Raw genomic sequence first — 18,804 nt, forward strand, 5'->3', positions numbered from 1 at the left:
ATAAATCATAGAACCAACCAAAAATAGTTTAGGGGCTTTAAACACAACCAAACTCATCATTTGAGAGTTTACGGCCATAACATGTGTTCCATGGCCGTAAACTCCTAAAAACATGTCAAAAGTCCCTTAAAACTTCATGAAAGGCCTTGGAACAATTTTAGGAATCACATGTGATTGATTTGGAAGCATTAAAACACTTATTCAAGGGTGCATAGGAGTTTACGGTCGTAAGCTCCATGCTAAGGCCGTAAACTCCCTTAAGTGTTGTCATTTGGTGTTTTAAATTAATTCCAAGCCTTAAATCAAACCCTAGAAATTTTCCCCTAAGTATTTCAAGCCAATTTGCACCATAAACCACCCCACCATGAGTTTATGGCCGTAAACTCATGGTGAATGGGTTTTATAGGCCGAAAACTCTTGTATGATTTTACTCTTGGGGAGTAAACTCAAATTACAAGTCCGTAGTCCCATTACATGTCTGTAGATGTCACCCGGGTCCTTCCAAACACTTGAAATGAGTTGTTTACGCGACTAGAAGTGTTTGTCCCTATCAAATAAATAATCTAAGTCCTAATTAGATACAAATGTGCATCTTTTCATTATACATAGGAATCTCGTACGTTTGCAAGCCCCAGACCAACGTTTAGCATCCGAAATCGTCACATTTCTCGTCCGGTGAGTTCATACCCTACGCTTTTTCCGTATTTTTCAATGTTTTCAGGGGGGAATACAAGCAAATTATAACTGTTTTCGAATTATAACATTGATATGTTTCAAATAATATTTGGTAAACTTATAAACACTTTTACCCCTTATGTATTATGCTGAGCATAAGGGATGATTTATCAACTACAACTAAATGGATTTTAGTTAAGAAAATAACCAAACTAATCAAATTATTATGGGAATAATTTGGGGATTCTTTAGTGTTCGTTTTATCATGTATTGATATCTATATAAAGTTATTAGATAAACTATGTCTGATTTAGTTTATCTCCGTATCATTTGAATGTATTGCCAGATAGTTTCATTGTATGTACCTATATTCACTGTATTATGTTTCATAATCTTTTGTATGTTCGATATCGTATGAGAACCCTGTGAATAGTTTAGTACTAATTTGTGAGTTAGTCACTACCCTTTATGGATGATCAGTAAATCCTCCCCGGAAGTGTAACCAGAGTCTCCTGGAAGGAGAGCGAGGAATTTGTGAATAGATCTATTCGGGACTGACAATCCCACAGCTTAACTGCTAGCTACAGTTAGGCGGGCACACCTGGGGTGACAAATTCTGGAAATCGTCCGACGTCTGACAAGCGTCAAGGAGGTATCGTTGTCGTATCAACATGGTTACCCAACTCACAATATGTATTAATATAAGTTTATTCACGACTTTGGTTTTAGAATCTATATCTTGTTCGGGATAGTAATCCCATGGTTTTATCAAACTATCATGTATTTAGTCCGGGATGGTAGTCCCATGGTTTTTAGTCTATCGAACTTGTATCTAGTGCGGGATGTTATTCCCATGGTTTTCAGTATGTATATATCTTATATCTAGTACGGGATGATAGTCCCATAATTTCCATCTATATCTTGTACGGGATAGTAATCCCATGGTTTTGAAACTATATCTAGTACGGGATGATTATCCCATGGTTTTGAATCTATAACTAGTCCGTGATACTAGTCCTATGGTTTTCAATCTATATTTTCAAGTATATCAAACTATCTTGTATCTAGTTCGGGATGTTAGTCCCTTGGTTTTCAAACTACTTTCTATCTACAGTTCGTGTATATTAAAGTATTTCATGTCTAATTCGGGATAGTAATCCCATGATTCTCAATATATAGTTTTGTGTATTAAGCTATACTCTGTGTTATTCAATCAATCTTGCATTTAGGAAAATATGGGATTTTCCTGGGGTTAACATATAACGCGTTATTGAACTGTAATGAAAGATAACTAAACTGTTTAACATAAGAAAATATGGGATTTTCTTGGATAACAAACCTTTTCGGAAAACTAAAGGAAACCGGAACATTTTCACAAAATAAAACCGCTTATGAACTCACTAACTTTATGCTGATTTTCAAATTGCTTGTATTCTCAGGTCCACATTAGATAGGTACCCGGTGATCTCCTTTGGTGAAGACGGAGTGCGTGGAAGACTCGTCTCGTTTTGTTCATATGATATATGTATAACTCTTGTACAATTTACTTTTGAACCAACTGTAAACTTTCAAATATATGTAATGTAATGGTTGTTTACTGTGATTACTATGTACATTGGATTTGATACTCAACTTGGAGTCAACCCCGGAAATGTTTCTGCCTTTGATTTTCGGGGTGTGACAGAAAGATGAGTCTTGAACGAGATCCATCTTCTCTAAACCTTGCATCTGTACCTGTCTACAGTTGACCTGCGGATACAAGTTATTTTGAAAACGAGTATCAGCTTTAAAGCTGGTGAGATCATAAGTATTTTAGTGTCTTAATTTGTATGAAACTATTTGTACGAATGAAATGTAAGTATTTGTATGTATGTGAAATGTAAGTATTTTTATGTATATGAACTGTAAGTATTTCTATGTATATGAACTGTAAGTATCAAAATGTTTTGAACAATCCTAGAAAGCCCTATGCTTGCTACTGAGAGTAGCCTTCTACCAAGGCATCTTGTATCTGTGTGTGTCTCCTGTAAGAGTGTGTATTTTCCCAAATCTGACTATCATTAACCAAAAATATAGCTTCTACATTACCGTGCATTGTGTGAAAGTTCACAAAGTGAATGTAATGGGAAAATGAAATAGTACTATGGTGTAGTATCGAACTACAACCTTACTAACTACCTTAAATCTATTGTAATTTAAAGTAACATGTGATCGACCTGTATCCTGCTACCGACTCTAGTAAAACGACAATGTAAGACACCGTAAGAAATGATATTTGGCACCCGTAGACTTGCAAGTCCCACTGAAGTGAGCAACACCGTGTAGGATAGTCAATATAGTATAGATCTATATGCAAACTCATACGCTCCCCAATTAAGGAGATTCGGGATACAATAACGGTCATGGAAGGAAGTGCCATGACCCGTCTAATGGTTCACATAACTGCATGAATGTACATGTAATGAATGTGCTAACTGTAAAGTGTACTCTTTCTCTGTCTAGCATGTATGTACTGAAATGTTCTGCGTGTGCTAGTTGTAATGTATGTTCTCTCTATCTAGCATGTATAGTAATGTACTGTGAGTACTACTTGAACTGACTCATGAATGAACTGACTCATGGTATGTTTCATTGTTCTAGTAATAGTATTAGTATCCTCCTCTGCTACCCATATGGTAACTTACTAGTGATGTAACTGGTACGTATGATCATGGAAGTATACCCTTGCTACCCAAGGGTATTGAATGAACTGGAAGAACCTTTATGACTATATATGTATACATGATATATAACTAATATTTAAACGACCTTCGGACGGATACCTGATACCTAACAAGACCACATCTCAACGGTGAAAAGGAAATAAGGCGGGCAGGCCTTCCTAAGCCTTTTAAACATTGCTTATATAACTATACATACATAGACATGCAATTGATAATAAGTATAACAGGGATTAAGTAAATGTATTTGATAAGTATAAGAATTTGTAAAACAGTTTGAAGCAAAATAGTTTGATAAACAGTTTAAGTATAAAGAAACAATTGTTTGAAACACAATTGTAAATGAGTTTGAAATGAAACATACAGTGTAAAATGAACAGTTTAATAAGGAGTTTTAAACTTATTAAACATTTATGAAAATCATGTGAAGAAAACTGTTTGGTAAAACAGCGAATGAGTAGTAAATCATTTGAATGCTTCTTATTAATCACATGTGATTGATATAATAACTAGCATGATTCTACTTGTATCCTCCCCCATAAAAATTTAAAACATTGATTAAGGGGTATGAACTTACCTGTTTTGAGTGGTACGGATGAACTGAAGATGTAGGATTGCTAGGTGTCAAGTGAAGTCTTGAACACACTCTATGATCCTACTTAACATATAATATGACATATATGTATCCAATTAGTCGTTAAACAACTAATAAACAAAGTCAAGAGACCCTAGGACGTGCTAAACACCTTTATCAAGTGTTATTAGCCTCAACGATTGCATCTAAGTGTTGTAGGGACAATCTAGTGTGTGTAGGGTTCAAGAAAAACTCTCTAATGGAGTTCATAGCCCTAAGATCATCAACAAAGGAGTTTACGGTTGTAAACTCATGGTTTTACGTCCGTAACCTCCTACTTACTTGACCACTTGATGTTTTGAGGCTCTACAAGACCCTAAGAAGCATTTCTACTTAATGGCAAGGTCCTTGGAAGAGATTTGGGCACCATTTAACTCCTTTGCGGAGTTTACGGCCCTGGGACCACTTTCCTTAGAGATTACGGCCTTAATCTCTCATGGAAAGGTTGTTTTTGGTGTTTTCAAGCCCCTAACTTAACTAGGAATGAATCTAGGCTAGTGTCCAAGGCTTGAGGAGAGTTTAAAGCACACTTTGGCCCTATTGTTTGGAGTTCACGGTCCAAGAACTTATTGGGCCGTGAACACCTTACTCTTGGTGTTCTTGGGTGTTTTCTAGTCCTACATACACTCAGATACGAGTCTAAGCTAGTTTCATTGCAAGAGGAAGGAACTAGGGCATCATTTGTCCCTTAAAAGAAGGGTTTACGGTCCAAGATGTTCTTGTGCCGTAAACTCTTTAATCTAGTTGTTTTCTTATGATTTCTAGTGTATTAAACACATAACAAGTCTTATAAAACACTTAGATAGAAGTACTCACATTTTGGGACGAAAGTCCGAAGATTCGTGAGAGAGAATATGACTTTTCCCTAGTTGGAAATGTAACAAATGAATAAATAAGGCTTAGAACCATATATATACCCTTAGGGTTTTTGGCAGAAAATATTTTTACTCCGACAGTGAACTATGATATCAAAGAGTTTTGGAATAACAGAGTTGCACATTACCCTAGTCCATCCTCTCTCTTGATATCTCTTTAAGTGTAAATCCCGAAATACGCAAAGTTATACCAAAAGTCTGAAAATTTACTGCAACTGTTCTAACTTCTATTGACTTGACATTGTTTGTACCGAATGGAAATTTCGGGTTGTCACAAACTTCAAAAGCCACAACTGGTTTCATACCTGGATTAGGTAAAGGACGAACAAGTTTTACTGACACGTAATGGAGTGGTTTTGTTAACAGGGCTCACTCAACACATCCAGAGCTAACTTGTTCTCAATTTGAATCAACTCTCATTGGTATGAGAAAATGGGCCATTTGGAGCAATTTGCCCCTTGTTCCTCTCACCAATGAAATCATCGATCTAGAGTTTGCATTAGGAGAAGCTTGTCACATAACAATCATCTCGAACGATCCTTCGAAATCTCCTCATCATGATGCCCTACATCCAGATCCAGATGAAGAACATTCCACATAGTTCATGTTTGATGATGAAAGCGCATCTGTTTATGCTCCTCCGATCTTATTATCATTTCATTCTCTGCACAAGCCATCATCATCATGACCTGATTATGACTTTGAGCTGTCATCATCCTCTTCGGATCCTATAGTCGAAAAAATCCACATCGATGACCAAGTCAAGGAAACTCTTCGAGGTGAAACAGAAACAAATCACCTTAAAGAAAATCAAGCAAGATCTCATACAACTCCTGTCGATCCTCTATTCATCAAAAGTGCATATAAATAAAAGTCTAAGAATTCCACTGTGACAACCCGAAAAACTTCTCGCATGCACTCTTCAATTCTTTCCAACATTAGACTTATTTTACTATATAGTAGTACCCTTTAGAGTCTAATGAAGCATTCTAAATGTGATATAATCAAGGTAGGAGTGTTAAAAACGGTTAACTCGAAGTGTAGGAATCAAAACCGGGCCAAACACTCCGACACATGGAGTGTGTGGCCACATACTTGAGTGTGCGGCCACACACTCATGTTTGCGGCCTCACACCCTTCCCAACCACACACTCCACCTATATATACCACACTTAAATCATTTTTGAACACTTCCTTCACTTCTTCAAGCATAGAACACGAAATCCTCTCAAGTATCATCCATTCTCTTTGAAGATATTCATAAAAGGTACCAAAAACACCAAGAACACCAAGAACACCATGTTTCTGGCAGCACACACCATCTAGCAGCACACGTGGCCGCACACATGCGCTGGCAGCACACCTGGCCGCACACCTGGCCGCACACACACATATAGTGTGTATTTTGGCCATACACCCTCTTGTATAGCCTTATAAACCCTCATACAATCATATATGATTGTAACACTTCATTATAAGTGTTTACTAGTCCCTAAGGTGGTCCCAACACATTATTTAGTCGTTCATAACACTAATTATACTCATATATGTTCAATATATGCTAAATAGGATTCGAGTGTGTACTCAAGTCACCACTTGACACCTAGCGTCTAATCCAACATTGTCATCAGAACCACTCACTACAGGTGAGTTCATACCCCTTTAATTAACCTTTGAATTACTTTTGAATGTTTTAAATGCTTTTATGGGGGGGGGGGGAATACAACTTGAATACTTATAGTTATTACATCAATCACATGTGATTAATAACTATAAAACCAATGATTTCATCACTGTTTCAAAATCTTTATCAAACTATTTTACTTCAAAATGTTTTACAAACACTTTTACTTATCAAATACTTTTATTTAAGCTTTATTATACTTCTTATAAATTGCATGTCCATATATGTATAGATATATAAGAAATGTTTAAAAGGCTTAGGAAGGCCGTCCGCCCTATTTCCTTTTCCTCGATTTGGATATGGTCTGGTGGGATGTCGGGTAGCCGTCCGAGGGTCATTTCAATATTAATTATATACCATGTGTGCATATATAGACATAAAAAGTACTTCCATTATTCATGCGTATCAGTTACATCATTAGTAAGTTACCATCGGAGTAACACATGATTACATTTACACTATTGCTAGATCAACGAGTCAGTTCATTCATGAGTCATATACATTACATTACTATGAGAACATATACAACTATACTAGAGAAGAACATATACAACTATACTAGGAAGAGAACATATACAACGATACTAGAACAAGTAACATTACATTACATATACATGAATACGTTTACAATTGTGATCTACTGTATCGTAGCATGCCTTAAATGTCATGGCCCGAGTTGTAACCAGAATTCACTTGGAGGGAGAGCGTGTGTTTGCATATAGATCTATACTGGATTAACTATCCTACACCTTGCTGCTAGCTACAGCCGGACCTGCAGGTATGCGGGTGCCAAACATCATACCTTTTTACGACCTACATTTGTCGTTGTTACTCATTCGATAGTGTACAATTAATCACATGATACCTTAATATAAATCCGGTTTAAGGTAGTTAGTACAACAGTAGTTCCTATAATACAACACTACAGTACTACAATAATTTACCCATTACATATATTTAGTTATTATTTCACTTAAACATTAATGTACAAACTATATTTTGTTAATGATCGTTACACTTGGGAAATTACACACTTTTACAACAAACAAACATACAAAACAGTTGAGCCTTGGTAGAAGGCTACTTTAATAGAAAATATAGGTTTTTCTGAGAGATTCAAACTCTTACAAACATTTACATACATTTTACAAACTTACACTTGAGACATGTTCAAACGTTTTGATAACAAACACCGACACTAAAATACTTATGAACTCACCAGCTTAATGCTGATACTCGCTTTCAAAATAACTTGTATTCTCAGGTCATCAGTAGACAGGTACCAAGACCAGCTTTTGAGAAGATGGAGCACATTCAGAACTCATCTGTTTATTTTGATTACATTTTTGGTGTCTATAACTGTACAGAACACGCTTGTATTAAAATTATGTATTTAATGCAATGGATGACGTTGTCGCTTGTTTACTATTACTGTGTTGTGATACATTACATGACGTCCTCCGCCCCAGAACATTTCCGCCGTTCTCGGTTTTGGGGTGTGACAGATTGGTATTTGAGCATTGTTTATAGTGAATTAAGTATATCAACCCTTAAAAGATATACTAACTATAAACCCATTTGGGATTAAAACACTCTGACCGAGAGTCTATACATTAAACACCAAAATATTTAATTAAGTATACTAGCCTGCATTCATACTAAAATTGGTGTCACAACGACAAGAACAAAAGTATTACGATTGTTTAATATCACAGGTAAGCTCGGGGATGTATGGTTAGTCCTGGGAATGGCATAGCCTGATCAACTATGCTGGTCTGAGGAGTGATTAGCATATGCCCTAGAATTGTTGTGATATGTTAACAGTCTAAAAACTTACCAACACTACTACGATAAGAACATTAGAATAGAACATAAGTCTAAAATACTATAGGTGTATTTTGGGTTACTATAATTACATACCTGAGAACTAAAAAGGTCTCTATCAAGTAGATCAATAATTGTTATGTGTATGCTCTAAGGTTCTATGAAATATAGGTGTTATAGACTCATAATTTGTGACCTTTGCCTCACTTCTTGTTCGTTCTTTGGTAGTGGATTTGGAGTTAGGGCCACTTATTCGAATGGCTATCCTACTCTAATTTCATATAACTGGTATACACTACACAAGTATTGACATAACTGATGAAGATCATCTTATAATTATCTTAGTTTAGTACGCCTATTTATAAAAGATTCTTATATCCCTTTTCTCGCATAGATATCATGGTTGGATTCCATCACGGCGACCCGTATTTCTCAAATGATGGCAACGCAGGATGGCTCGAAGCAGAGTCCGATGATGAGCACCAAATCCCGTTGGATGATCATCAAGCAGAAGGCTTCTCAGATGGATCTGACTCTGAGCCGGAAGTCAACAATCTACCTCCCATAGGTCAAGCCCCAAACAACGATCCCCGACCAGCATTTCCAGGTCCCACTCCCTTGTGGGTAAACAACATGAATCGCTGGAGCGACGAACAGGGTCAACCCTTACCTTACTTTGGGGACCAAAGCTTTTAGAACGTTAGCGAAGGTGGTTCTGCGGATAGAGCTCTGCCCGTCATGGTCCGTAGAATTGCTCGAAACATCGAACAAGGTCGAGCAGCCATCGACCGAGTCATGGATATTGATGCCAACTCAGGCGTTAATACCGTCCGCATTCGACATCTAGAAGAAGCACTCGAAGGGATGAGGAGAACCAATGACGCACTGCGACAACAATTAACCACCGAAATCGCAGAACTTCGAGTTCATCAAAGAGCTCACGAACGACACCTTCAAGAAGTAGTTCGCCAACTGGTAGATATGAGGATTCGCCCTAGGAATTCCCGTCGTCGTTAGAAGATGTCTAGTAAATCTTTGTCTTTTGATTAAGGAATAGCGTTTAGTATCTGGGCTTTTAGTAACGCTTGTCTGTAAAATATTCCTAACTCTCAGTACGCTAACTAGGAATCTAGTAACTATCAAACTTTTCCGTATGGTATGATGTAAGACCTACTGTTAGGTCAATTTTTCCCTAAACACATTACATCAATAATACGATTAATATTGATAGCTAACTAACCTATGAGAAAATCCTTACACTTGCGTTTTCCTACTATTCTTCCCTATTGTGAATTCAATTCGTACACTCATTCAAATGTTGGACTATGGCTATTTAGTCCATGTGTCACTCTCAACTTGCTTACAATTGATTCTTACCATTGTATCTTTCTTTATAAACTTATAGCTAAAAGATGCCTCCTCGTAAGTCAACAAGACGTAACCCTGCACCTCCTCCACCTCCTCCTCCGGTCATCGATACTGCGGCTCTGAATGCTGCAGTAGCTGCCGCAGTGGCAACTGCCATGGCTCAATATCAATCAACTAACGACAGCCAAGGTGGAACCCCTGTTGAATCTACTCATCCTGAGATCCATGTGCGCACGAGAGAATGCTCCTACAAGGATTTCACCAACTGTAAGCCGAAGTCCTTTTATGGAACCGGCAGAGTCATTACCCTCTCGCAATGGTTTGAGAAGACTGAATCGGTCTTCGAAATTTGTTCATGCCCTGCGGCGAGTAAGGTTAAATATGTCGCCTGCACCTTTGAAAGAAAAGCGCTGACGTGGTGGAACAGCCACGTTAAAGCCCTAACACTCGTTATAGCCAACGACATGGGCTAGGAAACAATGAAAGACCTCATGGTTGAGGAGTATTGCCCGAGGGGCGAAATCCAGAAATTGGAGCAAGAGCTGTGGGGCCTAACCATGAAGGGCTCCAACATAGTCGCTTATACCGCCAGATTCAGTGAACTGGTGTCTCTCTGCCTCAATATGGTTCCCACTGAAGGGAAAAAGATCGAAAGGTACATCTGGGGGCTAGTGCCTCCATACCAAGGAAATGTTCTATCATTAAACCCCACTACTTTCGATAGTGCCAAGCGGCTGGCACAACGACTCATCGACCATGGAATCCAATCCCCAACAGCGACAACAATCCAAACCGTCTCAGAACCCTCCAAACCCGCTGACTCCAAGCGGAAGTTCTGGGATGACAAGAAGAAGCAGCGAGCTTCCAAAAAGTAGGAAATTGTGGCTGTACATGCTGCAATAACCCCTACTGCTGCTACTGCTCTGGTGAAGCAATATGCTAGAAGTTTGCCTAAGTGCAACAAATGCAACTTCCACCACAACGCCCCCTGCCGTGATATGCAGTGTTCTAACTACGACAAGAAAGGACACTCAGTCCGTTTCTGTAGGTCTCCGGCAAGACCGATCACTCAAGTCCATGGCTCAGGCGCGATCCCAACCTGCTATGGATGTGGTGAAGTAGGCCACTACAAGAGGGACTGCCCCAAAGCAAAGAATGCAGGTGGATCGGGGAGAGTACTGGCAATAAGCCATGGGGAAGCGGTTGCTGACCCGACGTTGGTGACTGGTACGTTCCTTCTCGATAACTCCTATGCATGCATTCTGTTCGATAGTGGAGCGGAGCAAAGCTTCGTGAACCATAAATTTGCTCTCATACTTAAACATCAACCACACGCACTTAAAGAACAATTCATGGTAGAAATGGCTAATGGGAAAACTGAAAGCACCAGGAGCATATACTTAGGATGCAACATAACTCTAGATAACCATTCATTTCCAATCGACCTCATGCCACTTTCAATTAAAAGCTTCGACGTTATCATTAGCATGGATTGGTTGAGTCTTCATCGCGCCGACATCATGTGCTACGAGAAAGCAATCCGTTTGAACCTCCCGTCTAACGAAATTCTTATAGTCTACGGCGACAAACCCAGTACAAGTCTTCATATTATCTCAAGTATTCAAGAACATAAATATCTGCGTAAGGAATACCATGCATTCCTTGCTCACGTCGTCGATACGAGCCTCGAAACGAAAGAACAAAAAAACATCCCAATAGTGAGCAACTTCCCCGACATTTTCCCAGAAGAGCTACCAGGTTTACCTCTGCAAAGACAGGTCGAGTTCAGAATCGACTTAGTTCTAGGAGCTACCCAGTAGCCAAGTCGCCCTACCGATTAGCACCAGCAGAGATGCAGGAATTATCTAGTCAACTTAACGAACTGCTCAGCAAGGGCTTCATAAGACCAAGCTTCTCGCCTTGGGGAGCACAAGTCTTGTTTGTTAAGAAGGAAGACGGATAATTCCGTATGTGTTTCGACTACAGGGAAGTCAACAAACTGACGGTCAAAAATCATTACCCTCTGCCTCGCATAGACGATTTATTCGACCAACTCCAAGGGGCAAATTATTTTTCCAAAATTGATCTGATATCCGGATATCACCAGTTACGAGTGCTAGAGGAGGATGTTCCAAAGACAACCTTCCGGACTCGTTACGGACACTACGAGTTTGTGGTGATGCCATTCCGACTGACCAATGCGCCTGCAGTCTTCATGAATCTGATGAATCGAGTATGCCGACCTTACTTGGATCAGTTCGTAATTGTTTTCATCAACGACATTCTGATCTACTCCCGAAGTAAGGAAGAGCATGGCAATCACCTACAACAAGTTTAAAGAACTTTACGAATGGAGAAGCTCTATGCGAAGTTTTCGAAATGTGAATTTTGGATCCAAAGAGTCAAATTCTTAGGACATGTGGTAAGCGAAGAGGGAATCCACGTGGATCCATCCAAAATTAAGGCTATTGAGAACTGGTCAGCAGCAAAGACGCCTACATAAATTCGTTAATTTCTTGGTCTTGCTGGCTACTACCGAAGATTCATACAGAACTTCTCAAGTATTGTGAAACCTCTTACAACACTGACCCAAAAGGGCATGGCCTTCGACTGGGAAGAGAAACAGGAGAGAGCATTTCAAACGCTCAAGCGAGCCTTGTGCACCGCACCAATACTATCCCTACCCGAAAGGATAGAAGACTTCGTGGTCTATTGAGATGCGTCAAACCAAGGGCTCGGTTGTGTCCTGATGCAACGGGGTAAGGTCATTGCCTACACCTCGAGACAGCTAAAGAAACACGAAGTCAACTACACCACACATGATCTTGAGCTGGGGGCAGTTGTGTTTGCCCTGAAGATCTGGAGACATTACTTGTATTGCACAAAAAGCACCATTTTTACTAACCACAAGAGTTTACAACACATATTCGATCAGAAGGAGCTCAACATGCATTAACGACGGTGGGTCGAGCTACTCAATGACTACGAATGCAACATTCGTTATCATCCGGGTAAAGCCAATGTAGTAGCAGACGCCCTAAGTTGGAAGGAATATTCTGGTCGAAGAATCAAGTCGTTGACAATGAATGTCCATTCGCACTTGTCTAAACAAATTCAGGCGGCTCAACTTGAAGCTATGAAACCTGAACATGTGACGAGTGAATCCCTCAGAGGAATGGATAAGAACTTAGAAGCCAAGGGTGGCGGAGCCCTATATTTCATGGGCCAGATCTGGACCCCGAAGCACGGTGGTTTCCGGGACTTGGTCATGACCGAGGTGCACAACACTCGGTATTCCGTCCACCTAGGTTCGGATAAAATATATCTGGATCTTAAAAGGCTATACTGGTGGCCCAATATGAAAGCAGAGATTGCTACCTTTGTAAGTAAATGCCTTACTTGCGCAAAGGTTAAGGTCGAGTACCAGAAACCCTCTGGTTTACTGCAACAACCAGAGACCCCAGAATGGAAGTGGGAGCGGATCACTATGGATTTCATAACCAAGTTGCCCAAGACAACGGGTGGACTTGATACCATATGGGTCATCGTCGATAGATTGACCAAGTCTGCACACTTGCTACCTATCAAGGAAACTGATAAGATGGAGAAACTTATGAGAGCATAGATTAGGGAAATCGTGCGACTACATGGTGTTCCTACATCCATTATATCCGATAGAGATAGTAGGTTCACCTCAAGATTATGGCAATCGTTGCAACATTCCCTGGGAACAAGGCTAGACATAAGCACAGCCTACCACCCTCAGACCGACAGGAAAAGTGAGAGGACCATCCAAACACTGGAAGATATTCTTAGAGCCTGTGTGATTGACTTTGGAAAGGCATGGGATACTCACTTACCTCTTGTCGAATTTTCCTACAATAACAGTTATCACATGAGCATCAAGGCTGCCCCATTTAAAGCCCTCAACTGCCGGAAGTGTAGATCCCCTCTTTGCTGGGCTGAAGTTTGTGACACCCAGTTAGCTATGGGGCAAACTTCTGATAGTACTCTCACAGGCCCGGAAATCATTCGGGAAATGACGGAGAAGATTGTTCAGATCCGTGAACGATTGAAAGCCTCCAGAGACCGACATAAAGGCTATGCCGATAAACGTAGAAAACCGTTGGAATTCCAGGTGGGCGACCGTGTTTTATTGAAGCTGTCACCCTGGAAGGGCTTGATACACTTTGGAAAGCTTGGAAAGCTAACTCCAAGGTACATTGGGCCTTTCGAGATTCTCGCAAGAATCGGCCCAGTGGCTTACAAACTCAATCTACCGAACGAACTTCGTAACGTACATTCTACCTTCCATGTTTCCAACATGAAAAAGTGTCTATCCGACGAGACTCTTGTAATCCCACTAGACGAGATCAAGATCAACGAGAGCCTCAACTTCGTGGAAGAACCTGTAGAGGTCATGGACCGCGAAGTCAAACAGACGAAACAAAGCCGCATCCCGATTGTGAAGGTTCGCTGGAACGCCAAGCGAGGACCAGAATTTACATGGGAGCGAGAGGATCAGACGAAACTGAAATATCCTCATCTTTTTACTTAGTTATTTGTAATAACCTAGTGGCTTAAACTCAAATTTCGGGACAAAATTCCCTCTAACGGGGGGATGATGTGACAACCCGAAAAACTTCTCGCATGCACTCTTCAATTCTTTCCAATATTAGACTTATTTTACTATATAGTAGTAACCTTTAGAGTTTAATGAAGCGTTCTAAATGTGATATAATCAAGGTAGGAGTGTTGAAAAGGGTTAACTCGAAGTGTAGGAATCAAAACCGGGCCAAACACTCCAACACATGGAGTGTGCGGCCACACACTTGAGTGTGCGGCCCCACACTCATGTTTGCGGCCTCACACCCTTCCCAACCGCACACTCCACCAATATATACCACACTTAAATCATTTTTGAACACTTCCTTCACTTCTTCAAGCATAGAACACGAAATCCTCTCAAGTATCATCCATTCTCTTTGAAGATCTTCATAAAAGGTACCAAGAAACCAAGAACACCATGTTTCTGGCAGCACACACCATCTGGCAGTACACATGGCCGCACACATGTGCTGGCAGCACACCAGGCCGCACACCTGGCCGCACACACACATATAGTGTGTATTTTGGCCATACACCCTCTTATATAGCCTTATAAATCCTCATACAATCATATATGATTGTAACACTTCATTATAAGTGTTTACTAGTCCCTAAGGTTGTACCAATACATTATTTAGTCGTTCATAACACTAATTATATTCATATATGTTCAATATATGCTAAATAGGATTCGAGTGTGTACTCAAGTCACCACTTGACACATAGCGTCTAATCCAACATTGTCATCAGAACCACTCACTACAGGTGAGTTCATACCCCTTTAATTAACCTTTGAATTACTTTTGAATGTTTTAAATGCTTTTATGGGGGGGGGGGGAATACAAGTTGAATACTTATAGTTATTACATCAATCACATGTGATTAATAACTATAAAACCAATGATTTCATCACTGTTTCAAAATGTTTATCAAACTATTTTACTTCAAAATGTTTTACAAACTCTTTTACTTATCAAATACTTTTATTTAAACTTTATTATACTTCTTATAAATTGCATGTCCATATATGTATAGATATTTAAGAAATGTTTAAAAGGCTTAGGAAGGTCGTCCGCCCTATTTCCTTTTCCTCGATTTGGATGTGGTCTGGTGGGATGTCGGGTAGCCGTCTGAGGGTCATTTCAATATTAATTATATACCATGTGTGCATATATAGACATAAAAAGTACTTCCATTATTCATGCGTATCAGTTACATCATTAGTAAGTTACCATCGGGGTAATACAGGATTACATTTACACTATTGCTAGATCAACGAGTCAGTTCATTCATGAGTCATATACATTACATTACTATGAGAACATATACAATTATACTAGAGAAGAACATATACAACTATACTATGAAGAGAACATATACAATGATACTAGAACAAGTAACATTACATTACATATACATGAATATGTTTACAATTGTGATCTACTGTATCGGAGCATGCCTTAAATGTCATGGCCCGAGTTGTAACCAGAATTCTCTTGGAGGGAGAGCGTGAGTTTGCGTATAGATCTATACTGGATTGACTATCCTACACCTTGCTGCTAGCTATAGCCGGACCTGCAGGTCTGCGGGTGCCAAACATCATACCTTTTTACGACCTACATTTGTCATTGTTACTCAGTCGCTAGTATGGTACAATTAATCACATGATACCTTAATATAAATCCGGTTTAAAGTAGTTAGTACAATAGTAGTTCCTATAATACAACACTATAGTACTACAATAATTTACCCATTACATATATTTAGTGATTATTTCACTTAAACATTAATGTACAAACTATATTTTGTTAATGATAGTTACACTTGGGAAATTACACACTTTTACAACAAACAAACATACAAAACAGTTGAGCCTTGGTGGAAGGCTACTTTAATAGAAAATATAGGTTTTTCTGAGAGATTCAAACTCTTACAAACATTTACATAGATTTGACAAACTTACACTTGAGACATGCTCAAACGTTTTGATAACAAACACCGACACTAAAATACTTATGAAATCACTAACTTAATGCTAATACTCGCTTTCAAAATAACTTGTATTCTCAGGTCATCAGTAGACAGGTACCAAGACCAGCTTTTGAGAAGATGGAGGACATTTAGAACTCATCTCTTTATTTTGATTACATTTTTGGTGTCTATAACTGTACAGAACACGCTTGTATTAAAATTAAGTATTTAATGCAATGGATGATGTTGTTGCTTGTTTACTATCACTGTGGTGTGATACATTACATGACGTCCTCCGCCCCAGAACGTTTCCGCCGTTCTCGGTTTTGGGGTGTGACATTGTAACAACCCGAAATTTCATGTCACTTCTTGTATCACAACTTGTAATCCGATCCGATAAACCAAACGTTATTTTCAATTTCGTTTCCAATTTCGCCATTTTATTAAGTCATTAGTTTATATTGGTCTAAAATGACTTAATGGGTGTCTTAATACATTTAGAAATCATTTTAAACACCCAACATTAATGATCGGAATATTTCCAGAAATTACCATATCGGGTTACGGTAACTCAATCGGGTACGTCCAAAAGCCCCACTTAACGTCGGTATCGGGTAGAATTCTATCGTGTCCAATTCCCGAACACTATATAAACATGTTTAAGACTCCATTTGAAGCCTTTGGCCAATTTCTCACTAAACTCTTACAACCTCTCTCCTCAAGCTAGAATTAAGGTCCAAATCTCAAGTTTAAGGCTTCAAATCTCTAAGGTAACCTGCCTAGCATGTTAATCAACACATTTAGCCTTCAAATTGATAAACTAATTGAGTTTTAGGACCAAGAACATGAGTTTACGGCCAAGGAGCAAGCTTGGGCCGTAAACTCCATTAAATGGAGTTTTAAGCTCTTAAACTCCTTCCTAAACTCAATTGGACTTTAGATATGGCTATGGGACTTCAAGATATGGACTTAGAACAATTGAAACTTTGATTTTGAGCCATTTGAAGGAGTTTACGGCCAAGGCATAAGCTTGGGCCGTAAACTCATGTAAAAGGGGTTTTTCATGCCCTTAAACCCTTCCAAATCACTTCTATGGCTTAGATATGAATTATAGGACTTTGGTTCTAGCATTTGGACACTTGAAACATGAATTTTGGGGGATTTAGATGAGTTTACGGCCAAGGTGAGTGCTTGGGCCGTAAACTCCCCAAAACATGACATAAATCCAATTCTAAGGTGTTAGAAAGCCATCCAACACCACCAAAAGCCTTGGAATAAATCAAGGGATCAACCAAAAATACTTTAAGGGCCTTAAACACATCATTCATGGGATTTCTAAGAGTTTACGGCCAAGGCTTGTTCTTGGGCCGTAAACTCCAAAAATTTTGGTGTTAGAATGCAAACTAAACACCCCTAAAGCCTTTAGATGAATTTTAGAAGCCCTTTTATGCAAGTTTTAGACCTTGAATCACTTTGTATCAACCTATATAAGAGTTTACGGCCATGAGGAGGGTCTCATGGGCCGTAAACTCCATAACACCCCTCATATGTCCCATAAAACTCATACTAGGTCTTGGAATAATCCTATTAATCACATGTGATTTGTTTTAACAACATTTAACACCATTTTCATGAAGATTAAGGAGTTTACGGCCAGGAGCCTATATTAGGCCGTAAACTCCCATAAAATAATCATTTTTGATGATTTAAATTCATTCCAAGTGTTCCAATGCATTTTAGAAAATCCATTCTAGCAATCCCCATGTCCATTTAAGCCCTTAGATCACCAAAACCACACCAACATGAGTTTACGGCCGTAAACTCATGTGTGGGTGTGTTTTATGGTTGTAAACTCATTTAAATGTTTACTTATGGAGAGTAAACTCAAGTCCCAAGTCCCTAGTGCCATTACAAGTCCGAAGATGTCACCCGGGTCACTCCAAACGCTCGTTTTGAGGTGTTTAACCTCATTGGAGTGTAATGTTCCATATGATTAGTGAATGTATCTCTAATTGTATATATATGGAAATTATTTCATTTTACATAGGGACATCACGAGTAATCAAACCCCGAACCAACGTCTAGTATCCAAAACCGACACGTTTCCGAGTCCGGTGAGTTCATACCCCTACCTTTTTCACTGTTTTTCACTGTTTTCAGGGGGGAAACACAAGCAAAGTACAAGGGTTTTCTTGTACTCAAAACTTATTTTTCGTGTGTATGTTTCACATTTCATATGCTTTTAATACTGATATACGTAACTGATAACCAGTAGATCATACAGTTCACTTAAACATTTATTTGTGAAATGGATTTTATAAACGGTTATGTTTTATATATATTTCACAAATGGTTTCCACATTTTATCAGTTAAAAGCATGACATTATAACACATAAACAATATAATTCGTACACTGTCTTGTCCTCGGTAACATTCCATAGAGA

Source organism: Lactuca sativa, chromosome 5, assembly GCF_002870075.4.
Source record: "Lactuca sativa cultivar Salinas chromosome 5, Lsat_Salinas_v11, whole genome shotgun sequence".
NCBI lineage: Eukaryota > Viridiplantae > Streptophyta > Magnoliopsida > Asterales > Asteraceae > Lactuca > Lactuca sativa.